A 19,505-nucleotide genomic window follows, 5' to 3' on the forward strand; every position below is an offset into this window, starting at 1 on the left:
TTTCTTCGCTTTGAGAATGTGATTTACCTTTGTAAATTTGAAAAATATATACATCTATTTGTAAAAATATAAACAAACATACAATTCAATTTAATATCCTTACTATGATAATTACATTTTATAATTATACAATAATTTAAAATAAAATATAATCATTATATAAAACTTGGATATATATATATATATATATATATATATATATATAGAGAGAGAGAGAGAGAGAGAGAGAGAGAGAGAGAGAGAGATATAATTAACAGTAGGATTAAATATTGTATATAGATTTTTGTATATAATCATTACTTTAACAAGGAGGGTTGCATGGCAGCTAGTCCCTGCCTTAAGAACTGGGAACGAGTGGTTGAGGATTGCATGTGTTGACTTAAGTTTATAATGCTAGAGAATTGCAGAACATGCCTAGTTTGATCCATTCGGATCTCTCTAATAACAAATTTTTTGGTTGTATTCTAGAAGGTAGTCTGTTTTCACATTTAGATCAAGCCTTGTTTGCAGGGAATCAGCCTTATCAACTTTTTAGTACAACTCCGTCATCAAAAGGCTGAAGGTGTTTGCAGTGTGATGGAGAATCTATCTAGTAGCTCCCGGTTTGTGGGCATACCTCAGGTTTGAATGTGTTTTCAAGCTCAAACTATTATATTGTTTGATAGGCTGAATGGAGCTATTTGACATATGCACGAAAACTGTATTTGCAATGTATCTGTATCAGTTGTTCTACGTTTTTTGGTTGGTCTTATACAAGCGAAATAAGAGAAATGATTATAGAGTGAGTGGTTGAAAGACAAGGCAGATGACGCAGGCGTGATTAGGTAGGCAGATTGATTATTGATAAGTCATACACAAATAAGGTTATCCCTTTTATTTCTTGAGGTTTGTTTTGATTAATTTATTACATAAAACTTGAGGTTTGTTTTGATTAATGTATTACATAAAACTTCATGTCCCTATCGAACAACGCCATACATGCTTTTTTTACATGATAAAAGATGCCCAGCTCAAGCCCCAGTGTATAAAGTCTAGTATCTCATATGGTTTGGTTGTGTTCTCCATAACAATTGTTGATTATTGATTCACACTTGATGTTAATATGTTCATAATTTTGCATCCACAATGCCTTTACTTAATGATACCTATATACGTTCTATTTCAATTGGCCTCGGAATGTTGAGAAATAAATGCACTTTTCTAGTATTAATTTATGTCATCTCATGTTGTTATGGCAGATACAGTGTGTCATTAATTGTTATCTGTGATGATGGTACCTAATTTAAACACTAAAGCGCAACGTGTTACCCGAAGGAGCAGTCTCAAAATGAGATTTTTGCGGTGTGAGGTGGAGATTCCTTAGCGAGAGGGATATATGGTCAGCATATTAAAAAATAAACAAAATATTTAGATTTTCGAGGTGCATGTTGGCCATGCATTTAAAAGCCTGCGTGATATTCATGCAATTATTGCATGCCACCCACTTGTTGTGTACCCTTTTCCATTTTAAGCATTTCTACATAGCTCCTTGTGTGGTTTGGAATGGACGAGTCCTAGTGTTGTTCAGTAAGTTCAACTAAGGGTGGTTGTCAACCCAGGTGGAAAAGTTTCAAGTGCATCGTGCTTCCCTCGCTCCGGCCCGCCGCTGATGCCGCTTGCTACCTCTTGACCTACTTGATAAGTGGAGATTGGTAGGAGTGGATGGTTTGAGTTTGAGTTTATTGGGCTGATTGAATTGAGAGAAGGGAGAAAACGGACGGGCTTACTCTTTGTTTTATGGGTGTTTTGTTGTTAACAGAGAAGCAGAGAATTTAAAGGCGCTAATGGAAGCTATCTGCTGTTAACAGAGAAGCAGAGAATTTTAGGGCGCTAATGGAAGGAAGCTTTCTGCTGTTAACAGAGAAGTAGAGAAATTCAGGGTGCTAATGGAAGCTTTTTTCGGTGGCGGAGCATTGATTTTATTTTTATAGAATGTGGGAAGTAGCACCTCTGAGTGACACAGAAAAGTAGAAAAACGTTTCAAGGTATATTTTTGGCGATCATGAATACAACCTTGGGTTGGGATTTTTTGGGCAAAAAATACCTGTTGAGTTACTGGGGAGGAAACAGAGAAGTGGCATTCCCATTGTATAAAAAGATCGGTTAGAGAGAACGGTCAGAGAGAACTCGAGCTAATCATAAAAGCAGAGAAAAGTCCCATAGGTTATCGCAACAGTCCAGGGATCATCTGGATTGTTGCGAAGGAATGCCATAGACATTCAATCATAGATAGAAGGTAGTTGATAGCCGATCATAGCCGATAGATCATAGTTGATATAGACAAAAGGGGCATTGCAAGTAGTTTTCTATAAGGAAGCAAGAGGTGTCCTTCTGAGTCTCATTGACAGTCACATATTTGACAGAAGGAAGCTCGCCCCAGAAGGTCCTTGTTGATAGCTGATAGATGTGACGCTAAGATGAGAAACACAGGAAACTTTGTTATAGAAATTTTCTAGTCATTATTGTTTTGCTTTGGCCTTTATTCTAGGTATTTTCTCAGATTTCAGTTTATTTTTATTTTATTTACCCTACTTATTATGTCAATCACCGCCATAAATTGTGCTATTTTTTTTGCAATCCAGATTTGTTCTGTTTTTTTGAGCTCAAAATATGTGGTTGTCATTAGATGATATTTCAGGTTATTTCATTAGATGATAAGAAATAATAATATTTGTTGCCTTCATTCCCTGCACTTACAAGATGGGGAAACAAGTTCATATTGAACTAATTTATGTGATGCCTGATTTTTGTGATCAATTAGGCAAGGAAGGTGTATCGACATGTACTAGGAGAGACCAAGCTGGAAATGAAGACGCACCCCCGAACATTCAGGGGTTCCCTCAGGACACTTCAAAGGTTTTTAGATTTTGCAGTCCTTGTATGGCCAATCTAGTGTATTAAGCTTGTCATTAAGTGGTTCCCTCAGGAGCAAGTTCATACAAGCTCTCTGCTGAAGCTAGCTAAACTATACTTCTAGCAACCTCCACAGAAACCATGTTAACAAACTCCAAGGATGCCAATGGCAACTGAATTATTTTCATTTTTTTCATATTCTAAGGTCTATTATTTAGAAACGTAGGTATTACGAAAACATGCTAACTTTCTAAAAACCTGCTAAATGGTAAGAAGAGTCATTAAGTTGTACTTTTTTCATAAAGATAAGCACCCTGTAAGATGTTAGGATATTCTGATACATAGGAAATAGTTAAGTATAACTTGGTCTAGAATAGAGTTAGGTTAAGTGTGTTTCTTTACTATGTACTTTTGTAACTTATAATCTGACGGTCACGATATGTAGTGATCCAACGATTCATTCTCTCCTCGATATTACCGACACTTGATCCGTGGCTTAACACCTGATTGGTCCATGATCTCTATTTAAAGAGCATGGAGGGTCATTTGTAAGGTAACTGTTCATGAGAGAATCTTATGTAAATTTTCATTTTTTTATTAATAAATTGCTTGAAGTAGTTGCATTGTCTCAGGTCGTGGACTGTTTCCCTCTTTGGGGGTTTTAACCACATCAAGAATATTGTTGTATTGATTTGTGATCTGTTTGTGAGCGGTGTCCTTTGGTGTTCTCTCTGAGGAACTTACCCTGTAAATTCCTACATGGTATTAGAGATATTTGAGCGTTGCACCCGTTGGTGATCCAAATCTGAAGCCGGTACAACTGCATCCAACTGTCGTTTCCTATATCTACTATTTCTGACTGCTTTCGGGCCGAGAGGGCTACTCTATTGTGTTAGGGTGAGGAACCCCTTTCGTTTCACAAATGTTTCTGGTAGCCCTAGCTACGCCATTTTTAAGATCTGGAGGTATATAGTGTTTATTTGCAGTTTTAGCTATTCATCTCTCTGTTTATTTCGGTTTATTTAGCTCTCTGTTTTTTATTACCGGATCTATACCTTTCATTTCTGCATATGCTCTTTGCCCCGCGACTCTGTGTGATTTGGGAAAATCAGAAACATAAAGGAAGGATTTTTCTCATGCATATGCTCTTTTCCACCGCACCTTAGTGTGATCTCGAAAAACCAGAAACATTGAGAAAAATATTTAGTTTCTGGCTAAAGCTAACTTCAAGCCGTAATTTTTTTTTTTTGTATGCCCGTGTTGGGTTTTGTGGTTTTTATTTTGTAGGCAAAAAATAGCTTTTTCAAATAAGCACGCACCCCAAAGCTTCAGTGACTAAAAAAAAACTTCCTCTTTTCCAAAAATTACTAACCTTTTAAACTAGCTCACTTGGTCCAAAGTTACTTTATGAAAATAGGGGTCTTGGGTTCAAGTCTTTCTTTTTGTTGAGTTACTTTTTCAAAAAACACATGTAACTTATGTTTTAAAGTTACTTTATGTAAAAGTGTTCTCACCCATTATAAAAAGTGAATCACTTATAATTTTAAAGTCTCTTTATCTTTTATTTAAGTTACAATTTAGTGGGTAGCTCATAAAGTACCATTGTAAAAGTGACTTTCACTTATTTATAAAAGTGAGTCACATAATTTTTTTTTTAAGTGAGCTAATTAGATTAAGTTTGGAAAGGTGGGGTGGGGACTTTTTTTTAAATATAACATTATCATTCATTTCCACCCATTCATGCACTTTGTCGGCATCTTCAACAAACTTTTCTTCAAAAATCCATAACTTCTTCATCCGGAAGCCGTTTTCAGAGCCGTTTTTTTAATCAACCTAATTTTTCGAGATCTTTGCATTGGAACACTTAGTTTCAAAATTTACAGCTTCAGTTTCTGTTAAAATGGAAAGTCCATGCCAAGTTATTCTTGACAGCACCAACTACTTCCAATGGTGGTCATACATTGTGGATTTACTTAGAAGTAAAGGTCTTTACAGAATAGCCTAAGGCCAAGAAACCAAACCTGAAGATGAAGATAAGGCAGCCAAATGGGAAAATAGGCAAGATCTAGCACGTGGGTTGATAGGGATGTCTATTTTTCTAAACCTTGGATTCCATATCGCAGAACTTGATACTCCTAATGAAGCAATGAAAAAGCTCACTAAAGTTTTTGGAATTAAAAACGAAATTAGAGCCCATCAACTCGAAAATGAGTTTCTTACATTGGACCCCAATAATTTTTCTTCCATTGAAGTTTTTTTGTCCAAGTTCAAGACCCTTAGACTTCTCTTAGAAGGTGTTAAGGTTAAGAAAGAAGATGGTAGCCTTATCTATTCCATTCTTACTAAGTTGGGACCAGCTTACTCTATGTTTGTTTCCACCTTCCATTCTAATATAGAAGCCTTTATTTCTCAAGGACAAGACTACAAGTCCCCCTCTTTTGATGCCTTTTGTGATTCTTTAATAAGAGAACAAGAAAAACTCTTATATATTTGTCTTCTTAATCTTGGAAACTCTTCTAAGAAAGCCTTAGCTGCCCAGCAGCAACCAAATTCAAAGAATCCTAAGAAGCGGTATCCTAAAAAGAATGGTCCTAAACTAAACAAGGGTCCTAAGCAATTTCAGTCTCAAAATGAAAAATCATTTCAACAAAATGATAAGGAAAATAAAAACAAAGGGAAGAAGACTGATAGACATTGCCACTTTTGTAATTGAGATGGCCACTTAGAATCCAAATGCTTTAAGAAGATGGAAGCCTTGGAAGCGGCAATGAAGAAGCATAACATCCATTTGGAGCACTCTTCAACTTCAACTTCATCTTCAGGAATAGCACTTTTTGCATGTGGTTGTCAAGCATCTCGGTCTAGTTGTGCACTAAATGTATCTTCTTCTTCTCATTCTCATGAGTGGATCATTGATTCTGGAGCTTCTTATCACATGGCCAAAAACAAAGCCATGTTTTCTTCTTTAAATGATTGTAACACCAAAAATATATATGTTGGTGATGATAGATCTCTTAGTGTTGTAAGGAATGGAACTGTTCATCTAGACAATGGTCAATTTAATGATGTATTATGTGTTCCAACCTTATCCTGCAACCTTCTATTTGTATATCAGATAAGTCATTCAGGTGAATGTAAAATCGTTGAATTTTCACCTCACAATGTTGTAATTAAGGACCTAAGAGATCCTAGACAGATTTTAGCTGTTGGCATTGCTGCTTATTCTACAAGGTTGTATAAGTTTAACCACTTTGGGTCATCAAATCTTCCCTCGGTATTTGTTTCTCATAATGATGAAGTGAGCAAACTTTGGCATGAGCGATTTGGTCACTTAAACTATCGCTCCTTTCAGAATCTATGTAAAGAAAATATGGTGACAGGTCTTCCAATGGTATCTTGCAAAGATGGTGTTTGTTCCGGATGTGTACTTAGAAAACATCATCAAGATAGTTTTGAAAAACGTGCCTCTTGGCACGCCTCAGCCCCTTTACAGCTTGTACATACTAATTTATGTGGTCCACTTCTAGTTGTTTCATTCTCTGGATACAAGTATTTCTTAACTTTCATTCATTATTTCTCTAGACGTTGTCAGACAAGATAGTAACTCCTCAAAACAAATCAATTCATCTTATTCCTTTAGGTTGGTCTTTATTATATACATGAGGGAGACTGTTCACTTCATCTCCCGATGACTGTTCATAGCTCTTATTATTTATTTACATTGATTATATTTATTCACCCAATCTTGATGATTAGGTGTCAACATTCCCCCCCTTAATCTGAAGGGATGTTGGTGAGTCCGAGCATCATTCTGAATCGTTCAAGCCTTTCTCTTCCAAGTGCTTTGGTGAAGATGTTGGCAATTTGCTCATTAGTGGAACAGTGATGGAGATGGATTGTTTTGGCCTCAACATGATGTCGAATCAGATGATATTTGGTATTAATGTGCTTCGTTCGATCATGGAACTTTGGGTTCTTGGCCAACTTTATTGCATAAGTATTGTCAATAATGAGTGGAGTTGATTGTACTTGTTTTACCTGCAAATCTTCAAGAATTTTCCTGAGCCACACAATTTCTTTTTTTGCTTCAACTATTGCCACGTATTTTGCTTCTGATGTGGAATATGCTAGAATTGATTGTTTGTGTGATCTCCAGGAGACAGCTCCTGATCCAAGACTCATAGCATATCCTGAAGTAGATACCCCAGTTTCTTTGTCTCCATTGAAGTCTGAATCAGAGTATCCAATCAAACTGAAGTCATCCACCTGTGTATACTTGATTCCAAAGTCTTGAGTTCCCTTCAAGTACCTTAGAACTCCTTTTGCAGCAGACCAATGTCCCTCACAAGGCTTCTGCATAAACCTGGAGAGGATTCCAACAGCAAACGAAATGTCTGGTCTGGTAGTAGTTAGGTAGTTGAGACTTCCTACAAGTTGTCTATACTTTGTTGCATCCTCAAATTCTTTTCCTTCAATAGATGCGAGCTTTAAGTTTTGTTCCATTGGAGTAGTAAGAGGATTGCATTTTGTCATGCCAAACTTGTTCAACAAATCTCCAATGTATTTCTTTTGAGAAAGAAATATGGACTTCGGATGTTGGGTTACTTCAATACCAAGATAGTAATGAACATAGCCCAAATCAGTCATTTCAAAACTATTCCCAAATTCCTTCTTTATGGATGCAATGTAGCTTTAATTGTTCCCTATCATCAAAAGATCATCTACATATACCACAAGATATACAACTGTTTTTCCAACTTTCTTGACAAATAAAGTTGCATCATCAAGATCATAATGTTTAAAATTGAGTTTCAGAAGATGCTCAGTTAGTTTTTCATACCAGGCTCCTGGTGCTTGTTTGAGGCCATACAAGGACTTCACAAGTTTACATACTTTATGTTCATGTCCTTTCACAGCAAATCCTTCAGGCTGGGACATAAAAACATTCTCTTTTAGATCTTCATTCAAGAAAGCGGTTTTTACATCCATTTGATGGACTTTCCAACCGTTTTGAGCTGCTAGGACAAAGAGTGTCTGGATGGTAGCCCATTTTGTTGTGGGGGGAAAAGTCTCCTCATAATCGACCCCTTCCTTCTGTGCAAAACCTTTTGCCACAAGCCTAGCTTTGTGCTTGTCAAGTGAGCCATCAGATTTATACTTGTTCTTGTAGACCCACTTGCAGCCAATTGGTTTGGTTCCTAATGGAGGATCAACTAGCTTCCAAGTGTCGTTCTTTATGAGGGCATCATACTCCTTTTGCATCGCTTCTTTCCATTCATCATGAGAAGAAGCTTCTTTGAAGGAAGTTGGTTCAAAATCTGTAGATAAGTTCAATTCACAATCATAAGAAACATCTATATCAACAGGTGAATTAGAGTCATCTACATCACCTCCATTTTGCCAGTTTTAATTTCTAGTTCCTGTCTTTCCAACCTCATCAAGATGAACACTTTCAAGTGTCTCTGTTAGCTACTTTGGGGGACCTTTCTCAGGTGGTCCAGGCTGCTCTGTTGATTGAGTTGGGACTGAATCAAGATTGAGTCTCCCAACTCTATCAATCACATCACTTAAGGCATCATCCGTTGTTGGAGTTTCATGCGGGGGCGAGAGTTCTTCAGAAGAAGATTCCACACATTGATCTAGTATAGGAATCCCCCCTTTAAGATGTGGAATCTGATTATCAAATTCTTGAAATGATTTTGCATTTGTGAATCTATCCAAGCGATCAAGTTGCCGCTCAACAACATTGTCAGTTTTGGATGATTCAAGAAAAATTACATCTCTAAATACAACAAACTTTTTATTGACTTCATCATAGGGACGATATGCTTTGGAGGTGTTTGAATACCCCAGGAAGATACACTTACAACTTCTTGCACCAAGTTTGTTTCTATTTACCTTTGGTATCAAGGCATAACAGGTGGAACCAAAAACCCTAAGATGCTTTATCGAAGGAACATGTCCATACCACATTTCATATGGAGTCTTGTTTCTAATAGCATTAGATGGACATCTATTCTTTATATATGCAGCACATAGAACAGCATCAGCCCAAAACATTATCTTTACATTTTTGAAGAAGAGCATGGATCGTACCTTATTTAAGATTGTCCTATTCATTATTTCAGCTACACCATTCTGTTGGGGATTATAAGGTACAGTTGTTTGATGTTTGATCCCATGTTGGCGAAGATAGTTTTCAAATTCATTTGATGTGTATTATTTTCCATTATCATTGTGAATAGACCCAATATGACATTGTGCATCATTTTCAATCCATTTATGAAAGTTCTTGAATGTTTGAAAAGCATCAGAATTGTTCTTCAATAAATAAACCCAACACATTTTGGTGTAGTCATAAATAAATGTCATCATATATTTATTTCCATTTGTAGAAGGAGTAGGCATTGGACCACATAAATCTGAATGAATGAGTTCAAATTTTCTATGTGCTCTTGAATGTGAATCATGAAAATATTGTTTGTTATGCTTTCCTAGAATGCAAGCATCACATTGCTTAAATTTCCTAGGAATTGTAGGCAAACCAGCAACACCATTTTTCTTCAACAAGCGGAGGTTGTCATAGTTCAAATGTCCAAATCTAGCATGCCATAATAAACTTGAAAGAAGTGTACCTTCTTCATAATGGGAATTGTATGAGAAATGTTGTGCACGAGCAGAGGTACCTTGCAGCTTGAGAATCCTTTCTTCTTCTATTCACCTCATGACAAGTGACTGGTCAAATGCTTTTCTCACCTCAAGCTTGCCATCAAACATATGAATGGAGTGACCTTGCTGGCAGATGTGGACCAAGGACAGCAAGTTTCTCTTGAGCTGTGGGAGATATAGAACATGATGCAGAAGAAAGTCTAGAAGACTAGGCAATTTAAGCCTGATTGTGCCAAGCCCTGATGGCTTGATTTTTTATTGGTCTGCAGAGTATACTGCTCCATCAACATTGTCAGTAAATTCTTCAAAAAAATCTTTTCTATGAGTCATGTGGCAAGTTGCTTCTGAATCAAGCAACCAATCATTTTTCCAAGAAGTAAGTGAAGCATTAAATAAATCTTCATTTACTCCAATATTACATTGTGCCACAACATAGTGAGCGGATTCAAGTGCTTTACCTTTGTCTGTATCATCATTTTTACCTTTATGTTGGTTTCTTTGCTGCTCAATTTTGTCCCATGGTAACTTGCATGTAGAGGCATCATGTGATCCATTTCTTTTGCAGCGTATGCAGTGAAAATATGCCTTTTCTCCTTGAGAGTGTCTGTCCCCCCTGCCTCTGAAATATCTTCCTCTTCCTCTTCAACCACCTCTTCCTCTTGAAGAATCTTGAGCAGGATGCTTTTCTTTATGAGCAAGGCACACAGCCTCTTCAGAAGATTCAGGGGCTCTCTTTTTTCCAAAAGCTTTCTCTCTTTCAGCAATTTTTTTCACAAGAGAGTCAAAGGTAATGTCTTTAAGATTTCCATTTGCTTGCAATGACTCAAAATAATTGGAGTAAGTAGGATAAAGTGCCTTGAGAAAAGCGATAAGAGGAATATCCAGATCAATTTTAGTGGCTTGGATATCATGCGTTATAGACTTTACTTCGGATGCAAGAGCAAGAGGATCATTATTTTGCAATTCAAGAGTGAAGAGTTTAATCATGAGTTGAACAACTTCAAGTGCAGAATGTGAGTCATAGAGTTCTTTCAGCTTTTGTAAGGCTTCGAAAGCAGTTGAAAATGGCGTAATATGGTGACTCACCTCTTCACTTACAGATGCTTCAATTAATTCATAGGCTTTGTTGTTTTTGTTTTCCCAAAGGGCGAGATCTTTGTCTAATGTAGGATGTTCTGGATGTTTGTCTTCGTCTCCAACGCACACTCCTTTCCACAACTCATTGAAAATGAGGGTGTGTTTTATCATCTGGGACCACTCAAGATAGTTCTCTTTGCCAGTGAGAACTATTCCCACAATGGATATGATTGAATGCATATTGTAACAAAAACTTTTGCTGCAAAAGTTTACTCTTAATGGGAAAAAAATATAATGTCGATATTACTGGACAGCAAATGTCAATACCCAAGATTGTAAATACACAAAATTGTACAGCGCATTCAACACTTCATGCCACAGTGATTTGACCCACATCCTCGTTTTAAAAAAACTCTATTCAACACATGGCATTCAACGATTTTTATATGCCAAAAAAAAAACTTCAACGCATACACAAGTGGTGCAGCATATGGTGATACTAGTGTTCAATATATGGTCGGACCAGAGATCAATGTAATACATCAAGACTGTGTACTAAGGCAGCGTAAATACAATAGACTTCAATATATATGGGTAGCGTTCAACATATGGCCAGCGTTCAATACACTTAATGTAAATAATGTAATTAATAGCAGCACTGGCTGATACAAGAACTGATACCAGCGTTCAAGATAAACAATGGTATTACGTATTACAAACCAGCAACATCATAAACAATGGTATCATTCCAGCAACTCAAATCAAAATTCCAGGATAAGAACACGTAGGTATTTAATACTAGCGCTGGGCTATGCTTTGAAGCCACTGGTCCAAGAATGAAAACAAGCAGAATGAGTGCAGCGAGTGCAGAAAATTGTGTGCCCCAGTTATATTAGATTTCTAAACCCATTCCTCAGTTCAAACGTAGACCTCTTATACATCTTTCAAAATATTATCAATGGAGCGATAGTTATTACCATTATAATTACAAAACCCCTTCCAACTGTTTGTAAAAGGAATCAATGTGCAGGAGAATTGTTTAACTGAAACCATGCGAGCATCTCATAGCACCTATTGAAACGCTGGAGAGAATGCATTCTGGTAAAACATATGCGTACGCGATAGCCAGAGACGAGATGCAGTCAGACAATCAAAAGACTCTAAGAACCATGACTTGTCCCCTCAAAAGAAAATTCTTCTAACGCCCAAAACTCCTTCTAGAGGACGTAGATAATGCAACATTTAGACAGTGGCAGCGATTGTGTAGGGGGCGGGTTGGAATATATGGAATATGGCAAGCAATGGTTATGCGCAGAAGCCACGCAGTGGGTAACACAGAGCGCAGAATGGCGCAGACAATAATTATGGTAGATAGAGAGCGCAGTAGACAGACTCCACAGGGGGACAGACTGCAAGAAAATGGCAGAAGGGAGTTACAACTAATTTTGGGAGTTGGCTCTGATACCATGTCAGACCAGGTAGTAACTCCTCAAAACAAATCAATTCATCTTATTCCTTTAGGTTGGTCTTTATTATATACATGAGGGAGATTGTTCACTTCATCTCTCGATGACTGTTCATATCTCTTATAATTTATTTACATTGCTTATATTTATTCACCCAATCCTGATGATTAGGTGTCAAAAGACGCACTTAGGTATACTTCTTAAAACTCAAGAGTGAAGTATTTAACATGTTCTTGGCCTTTAAGGCCTTTGTTGAAAAATAATCTGGACATCAAATTCTCAAGCTAAGATCTGATAATGGCGGAGAATATGTTAACAAAAAATTTATCAACTTTTGCACTGAGAATGGAATTCAAATGCAACATATTGTTCCATATACTCCACAACAAAATGGTGTAGTTGAAAGGAAGAATCGCACCTTAAAAGAAATGGCTAATTGTATGCTTCAATCTAAAGGACTTAGTCTTAATTTTTGGGCAGAAGCAATTAACTGTGCAAATTACATAGTAAATCGCACTCCTACTAAGGTTTTAAAGAATATCACTCTAGAAGAAGCATGGAGCTCAATTAAACCAGATGTAAGTCACTTTCGTGTTTTTGGAAGTGAAGCATGGGCCCATATTCCAGATGAGAAACATAAAGCTTTAGAACTTAAGAGTGAAAAATCTATTTTTGTTGGATATTCTGAAGATGTCAAAGGATATAGACTTATTCCACTTAAGTCCAAAAATTTTATCATTAGAAGAGATGTAAAGTTTGTTGAAAATATATCGGCCTACGTGCCTAGTTTGGCAGATGTGCCACCTCTCTCTATCCCTTCTACTTCTGAAAAATATTTCTTCTTCAGATGATGACAGCGAGGATCACAATCCTCCCCCACCTTCTTAGGATCCTCCACCTTCTCCTCGGCCTCCAAAATGGGTCTGTGCTACTCGAGATGCAACAGGTGCTCTTGCTGGTGATCCTACAGATCAGCGACGTACACGTTCTTAGTTTGATAGAGCGTCGTCATTACTGGCTCAAGCTTTCAGCGAATTATGATCTTGACACCTTTGCAGAAGCTTCAGGCCATCCAAATTTGGATGCAACTATTAATGAAGAATATCATTCATTATTGGCAAATGATACATGGGATCTTGTTCCTCTTCCAAAGGGACAAAAACTTGTTAGATGCAAATGGGTTTACAGAACCAAGTATGGACTAGATGGAGAAGTTGATAAACATAAAGCTCATCTTGTTGCTAAGGGTTTTTCACAAGTTGAAGGCATTGACTATACTAAAACCTTCTCCCCTGTTGCCAAAATGAACTCTATCCACCTTGTTCTTTCCCTTGTTGCCTCTTTCAAATGGGAAGTCCATAAGATGGATGTTAAATCTGCCTTCTTGCATGGGGACTTGCATGAAGAAATCTATATGGAACAACCTACTGGCTTTATACAAACAGACTCTAGCGTTGCATGATAGTTTAAGAAATCCTTTTATGGTCTCAAGCAAGCCCCTCGGGCTTGGTATGCCAAAATGGATAGCTTTCTTTTAGAAACTAGCTTTTCTAGGTGTCATTCTAACAATATTGTCTACACCAAGAAAGTGGGCAAGTCTCTTATCATTCTTGTTATTTATGTTGATGATCTTGTCCTTATTGGTAGTGATCCCAACCTTATAAACCATGTGAAGTCTAGCCTTAAAAAGATGTTTGAAATGACAGACTTAGGACACTTGCATTATTTTCTTAGTCTTCAAGTCTTGCAATCTAAGGAAGGTATTTCCCTTTCCCAGTCCAAGTATGCCTGTGATCTTCTACGCCATTTTCACATGGAAGGATATAAGCCAACCCCTTCTCCCTCTCATTCTGGAGCCAAACTTTCAATCACTTGTACTTCCCCTGAAGTTGATGCTACCTTATACCATCAACTTGTAGGAAAACTTTTGTATCTGACCCATACTCGTCCTGACCTTTCCTTTGTCGTTGGCCTTATTGCTCGGTTTATGAAAAACCCACATGAAAGTCATTGGAAAGTAGCTAAAAGAATGCTTCATTATGTTTGAGGTACAGTTCAATTTGGGATTCATTACAGTGCAGAAGAATCTCCTCTATTGGTTGGTTTCACTGATTCCGATTGGGCTGGTGACCCTGATGATTGGAAGTCTACTGCAGGTTATGTGTTCACTCTTGGTTCAGGACCTATTACATGGGCTTGCAAGAAACAAAGTGCCATTTCTCTTTCTTCAGTAGAAGCAGAGTATCGTGGTGCCGTAGAAGCTAGTAAGGAAGCCCTGTGGCTTCTTCATATCTTGTCAGAGTTTGGTTTTCAGCAGCAGCATCCGACTACACTTTGGTGTGATAATTAAAGTGCCATTAAACTATGCAAAGATCCAATCCAACATCAGCGTAGCAAACACATTGAACTGCACATGTACTTCATCAGAAAGCTCATTCATGACCATGTTCTTGAAGTGCAATATTGTTCAATAGATGATCAAGTTGCATACATCTTTATAAAGGCTCTCACAGAGGCGAAGTTTACTAAACTTCGATTTATGGTTGGAGTTCAGGAAGTTGTGACTAAGGAGGGATAGGCTCTAATGTCTCCTTCCTTCTCCTATTGTTTCATATTTGTACATCCTTCAATCCTATCCCAAGTTGTTCTTAAGGGGGGATGTTAGGATATTCTGACACATAGGAAATAGTTAAGTATAACTTGGTCTAGTATAGAGGTAGGTAAAGTGTGTTTCTTTACTATGTACTTTTGTATCTTACAATCTGATGATCACGATATGTAGTGATCTGACGGTTCATTCTCTCCTTGGTATTACTGACACTTGATATGTGGCTTAACACCCGATTGGTCCATGATCTCTATCTAAAGAGCATGGAGGGTCATTTGTAGGGTAACTGTTCATAAGAGAAGCTTATGTAAATTTTCATTCTTTTATTAATAAATTGCCTGAAGTGGCCGCGTTAGCTCAGGCCATGGAATATTTCCCTCTTTGAGGGTTTTAACCACATCAACAACACTGGTGTATTGATCTGCGATCTATTTGCGAGCGGTGTCCTTTGGTGTTCTGTCTGAGGAACTTACCCTGTAAATTCCTACATAAGAATCAAGAACAAAGTCATTAGTCTATAGTCTACAGTCTAGAATAAGAAACCTAGAAGATAAGCGCCTGCCAAGAACAAAGTCAGAGCCTGTTACTATGATTGTTCGTGTTTTGCTGAGTTATTCGATATGCCGACACCAAGTGAAGAAGAAATCCCTCGTTTCTTTCATTGCTCAGAAATGGAGAAGGAATCAATTACAGTATTCCTTCCCGGGCCAGTTCAACCGTCGGTATCAAAGTGAGTCTAAGGGCGCTAAGTGAGTGAAAGGCATCTTTATCAGGGCTAGCACTGGTTTTAGTCTTGCAGGAAGGCAGGCAGGCCAGGCAGACAAGGTCGTTAAGCAAGTCTGAACTTTCGTTAAGCAAGTCTGAACTTTCTAATGCACTTTGATGACTGGCATATTCGCTTCACTTCTTTGTGTGCTCTCTGCTTATTCGTATTCCTATTATAGTGCTTACAACAAGGGTTTTCCATTTGCCATGTCTAGAGCAGGTAGTTGGCGTGCATACCTTGAAGGTGTTATGCGCACAAGCTTACAACAACAACATGCAGTATGCACCACCTTGCAACAACATGGAGTATGCACCTAGCACAGCACCACCTGGCAACCTCAACTTGGAAACTTACAGCAGTGTAGCATTTAATATTGTTAAACTGCGAAACTAATGTTTACATTAGTGAAACACAGTGAAACATATGAAACATATTTCTGAAATTATATACACATAATATATGCTTTTGGCCTCTCCGCCTCGGGAAGAGGCCAAATAAGATGGAGAAATTGAAAACTTTAGTTTATAAGTGATCTTCACTAATAAGAAACAGGTGAATTAATTGTTTAACATCGCTAAGTGATTACTATAGTCCCATGCCATTACCAAATGGCAGGGACTAATAAACTTCCAACTGCCAATGAACTGCACCTACATGCCCATTTTTATTAATAGGGAAAATATGCACTATAAAGTTTTATTATCAAACACAACCAAAAATTATTAAACATAACCCAAAAAAAACATAAAATATGTACATTAAAGCATTGGGTAATACATATACCAACAAAAATTATATATATATTATGTTAATTATGTCATGTTTTTAATGGGAAGATTTTAATCCAAGCATCATAGGCCAACATAGTAAGAAATTAAAATAAAGAATTTAAAACCTACGAATTCCAATCACAGTGCCACTCAAAAACCAAAATATCATGCATTCTTATGCTTTGACACGAACTCGTCTATGAGCAAATTCATGGTCTTTGTTGGCACATTAGAGAAGAGGTTAATGAGAAAGGGGTATAAATAATATGTTATCAAACTCCAATAAACAAATTTTCCACCATGATAACACATTAATTAAACTAGTGGAGAGTGGGCACACAAATTCATTTGAAATAAAACTTTAGAGTCCATTTGGAATGGTTTATTAAGTGTTAGACACCATCCACATTTCTCACCCTCCATAAACACCATGTCGTTGCTCATTCTAAATGCCACTACCTTTGATGTACCAATTCCACGCATTCGAAAGCACTACTCAACCAAATCTTGGAAGGTATCACATTAGGTTAAATAACCTGCAGTTACCGTAGATCTCAGAGTTGTAGCTCGTAACACCGCAACTGTAGCTCATTCCCTTGCACAAATTTTAACTCTAATCAAGTTGCCATAAATACATTAAGAGATTTAATCAATGAGTATTGTTAATTGAAGTTTTTTGCAGGAGTTATTTTTCGTGATATCCACTGTTAATCATTCTCTATGCATGAGGATGCACCACGAATCTAGGGTCAAGTATAGAAAATCGTTTATTGTGACTAAACATTGGCATGTTCACAAACTTGTCTGTAGTTCACAAATTAACCTTCCTATTAATTTATTACTCATCTTATTACTTATCTTTGTCACATATAGATCACTTCTACCTCTCTAGATTAGAAACGTAATCTCTAGCCGAATTCAACGGGATAGTAAATGACCAAGTTATGATTTTGTTGTCACTACTACAACACCCTCCAAAATTTTCACTATATTTGAATTTTGGAGCCTACTTCATTGTCATATCAAGTGTTTCCTCATTCTTCAAGTGTCGTTTCATGTTGCTTTGTATGTCATAAGTGTTCTTAAATGATCTTAAGTGTAATTGCATTGATTAGAACATCTCTGGGTGCATTTCATGGTTGCAACATATTTGTGTTGTAAAATGACACTTTCGAGTTGTAGTCACACACACTTCACTCGTTATACTTAGGGAATGTGTATAAAGTGGTGTTTTGATGTATATTCATTGTTGATCAAGCTTGTCTAATTTCTCTAGATGAGTTGGTATGTGTTGCATGTGGTTTTGGTCTAGAACTCATATTGTTCGCCCCTTGCCTTATCACCTAGACGTAGACAAATTTTGGTTGCAAAAAGAGCTCATTAAGGCTAAGAGTGCATAAGCGCACTCTGAAGCCTTCATGGGAGACCCTTCGTTGTTCGAAAGTGCATCCTATGCCCTTCTTGAGAGCTAGGCACACTCTCAAAGCATGAATCCCCTTTCTTGTTTTGAACTATGCCCTCCAAAACCAAGCCTTCCTTTGAGCGCACTCCTTCGACCTGAAGGAATCCACCCTCCTTGGGAGCATTTCTTCGACCCGAAGGATTGCACCCTCCTTGAGCACATGAGCGAACCCCAAAGGCCTTAAGCTCCAACCTTCAACCTTCCACAATGCGTCATGCGCCCTCTTGACCCTTTGAGTGCATGAGTGCACTTTGAAGGTACGAAGCTTCATCCTTCAGCCTTCACACTTGCGTCATGCACCCTCTTTAGTCCCTTGAGTGCATGAGCACACTTTGAAGGCTTAAGCTTGATCCTTCAGCTTTCAGACTTGCGCCATGCGCCCTCATTAGTTTCCTTTGCGCGCACTCCTTCAACCTGAAGGAATGTGCCCTCCTTGGAGCACTCCTTCAACCCAAAGGAATGTGCCCTCCTTGGGAGCACTCCTTCAACTTGAAGGAATGCGCCCTCCTTGGAGCACTCCTTCGACCCAAAGGAATGTGCCTTCCTTGTGAGTACTCCTTCAACTTGAAGGAATGTGCCCTCCTTGGAGCACTCCTTCGAGCTGAAGGAATGCACCCTTCTTGGTTTCTTGAGCGTATCAGTGCACTCTGAAGGCACGAAACCTCATCCTTCAGCCTTTAGGAGTGTGTCATGCGACCTCTTTCTCTCCCTTGAGTGCACAATGCACTTAGGAAGCTTGGAGCCTTCCCCTTCGTCCTTCAGACTTGTGCCATGCATCATGCCTTTTTTGTCTCCCTCTTTTGAGCACATGCCGAAGTCACGAAGCCTTTCCCCTTTAGCGCTTCAACCTTTCAAAGTTCAACCATTCGCCCAAAAGCCCCTTTTGTCCCTCTTGAGCGCAGTGAAAAAAGGAATGAACATAAAATATGCATAAAACATGGCAGAATAGGAGATTTGCAGGTTGATCGTTACTTGTCTTGAGTGATTTCAGATGCAAGTATTCTAAGGATCTCATGGCAAGCACACATGAGGAAGATTGGGCAAAGAGGATAAACAAAGGAAGCATGAAAAGAACCAAGAACACACTTGAAACTTGATGATCGAAGCACCCCAAAGACTCCAAGATTGAAGACCCTTTGGAGGGTGAAAGCACCACGATTAGAAGATAAACAAAGAGCAAAGACAAAGTGGCAGTCGTGTCACCACTAGAGAAATTCCATGTCATTAATCACTATCAGTCCCAATCATCAAAGATAGTGACATGTCAAGTCCCATCATATGATGATGTGGAGGTCATGATGTAGTATTGTAATCATTGTAAAAGAAAAATAAGTGGAAGTCCAAGAGTCATATGTGGAACATGAAGAGTCACATAGTCATATATGGACAAAGATTGTATAGAAGTCCAAAAGTCATTTAGAAGTTCAAGAATTATTTAGAAGTCCAAAGGACATACTAGGAGTCCAAGAGTCATGAGGATATGAAAGGTAATTCCTCTTGTTATAAAAGAAACCTCATAACTCAATCAAAAGGCTTTTAGAGGCTTAACCTTTGGAGAGTTAGTCTTGGCTTCTCTACTTGGCTTGGAGAGAAAACTATTCTTTGGAGAAGCAAGGAGTGACTTAATGTTCCACTATTGGAACTAGTGTTCGCCATTATAATTGATGTACTTGGATCTTTCACCTTATAATTGAAGCTCTATGAGGCAACACATATTCATCCATGTATCGCAAATCTTAGGATGTTTACGGTATATGTTGTGTTCATATGTACTGGAGAAATTGAACTATTTCAG

This window comes from Pinus tabuliformis, chromosome 6, assembly GCF_031772625.1.
Source record: "Pinus tabuliformis cultivar Carrire ecotype Pingquan chromosome 6, CPIR1, whole genome shotgun sequence".
Lineage (NCBI taxonomy): Eukaryota > Viridiplantae > Streptophyta > Pinopsida > Pinales > Pinaceae > Pinus > Pinus tabuliformis.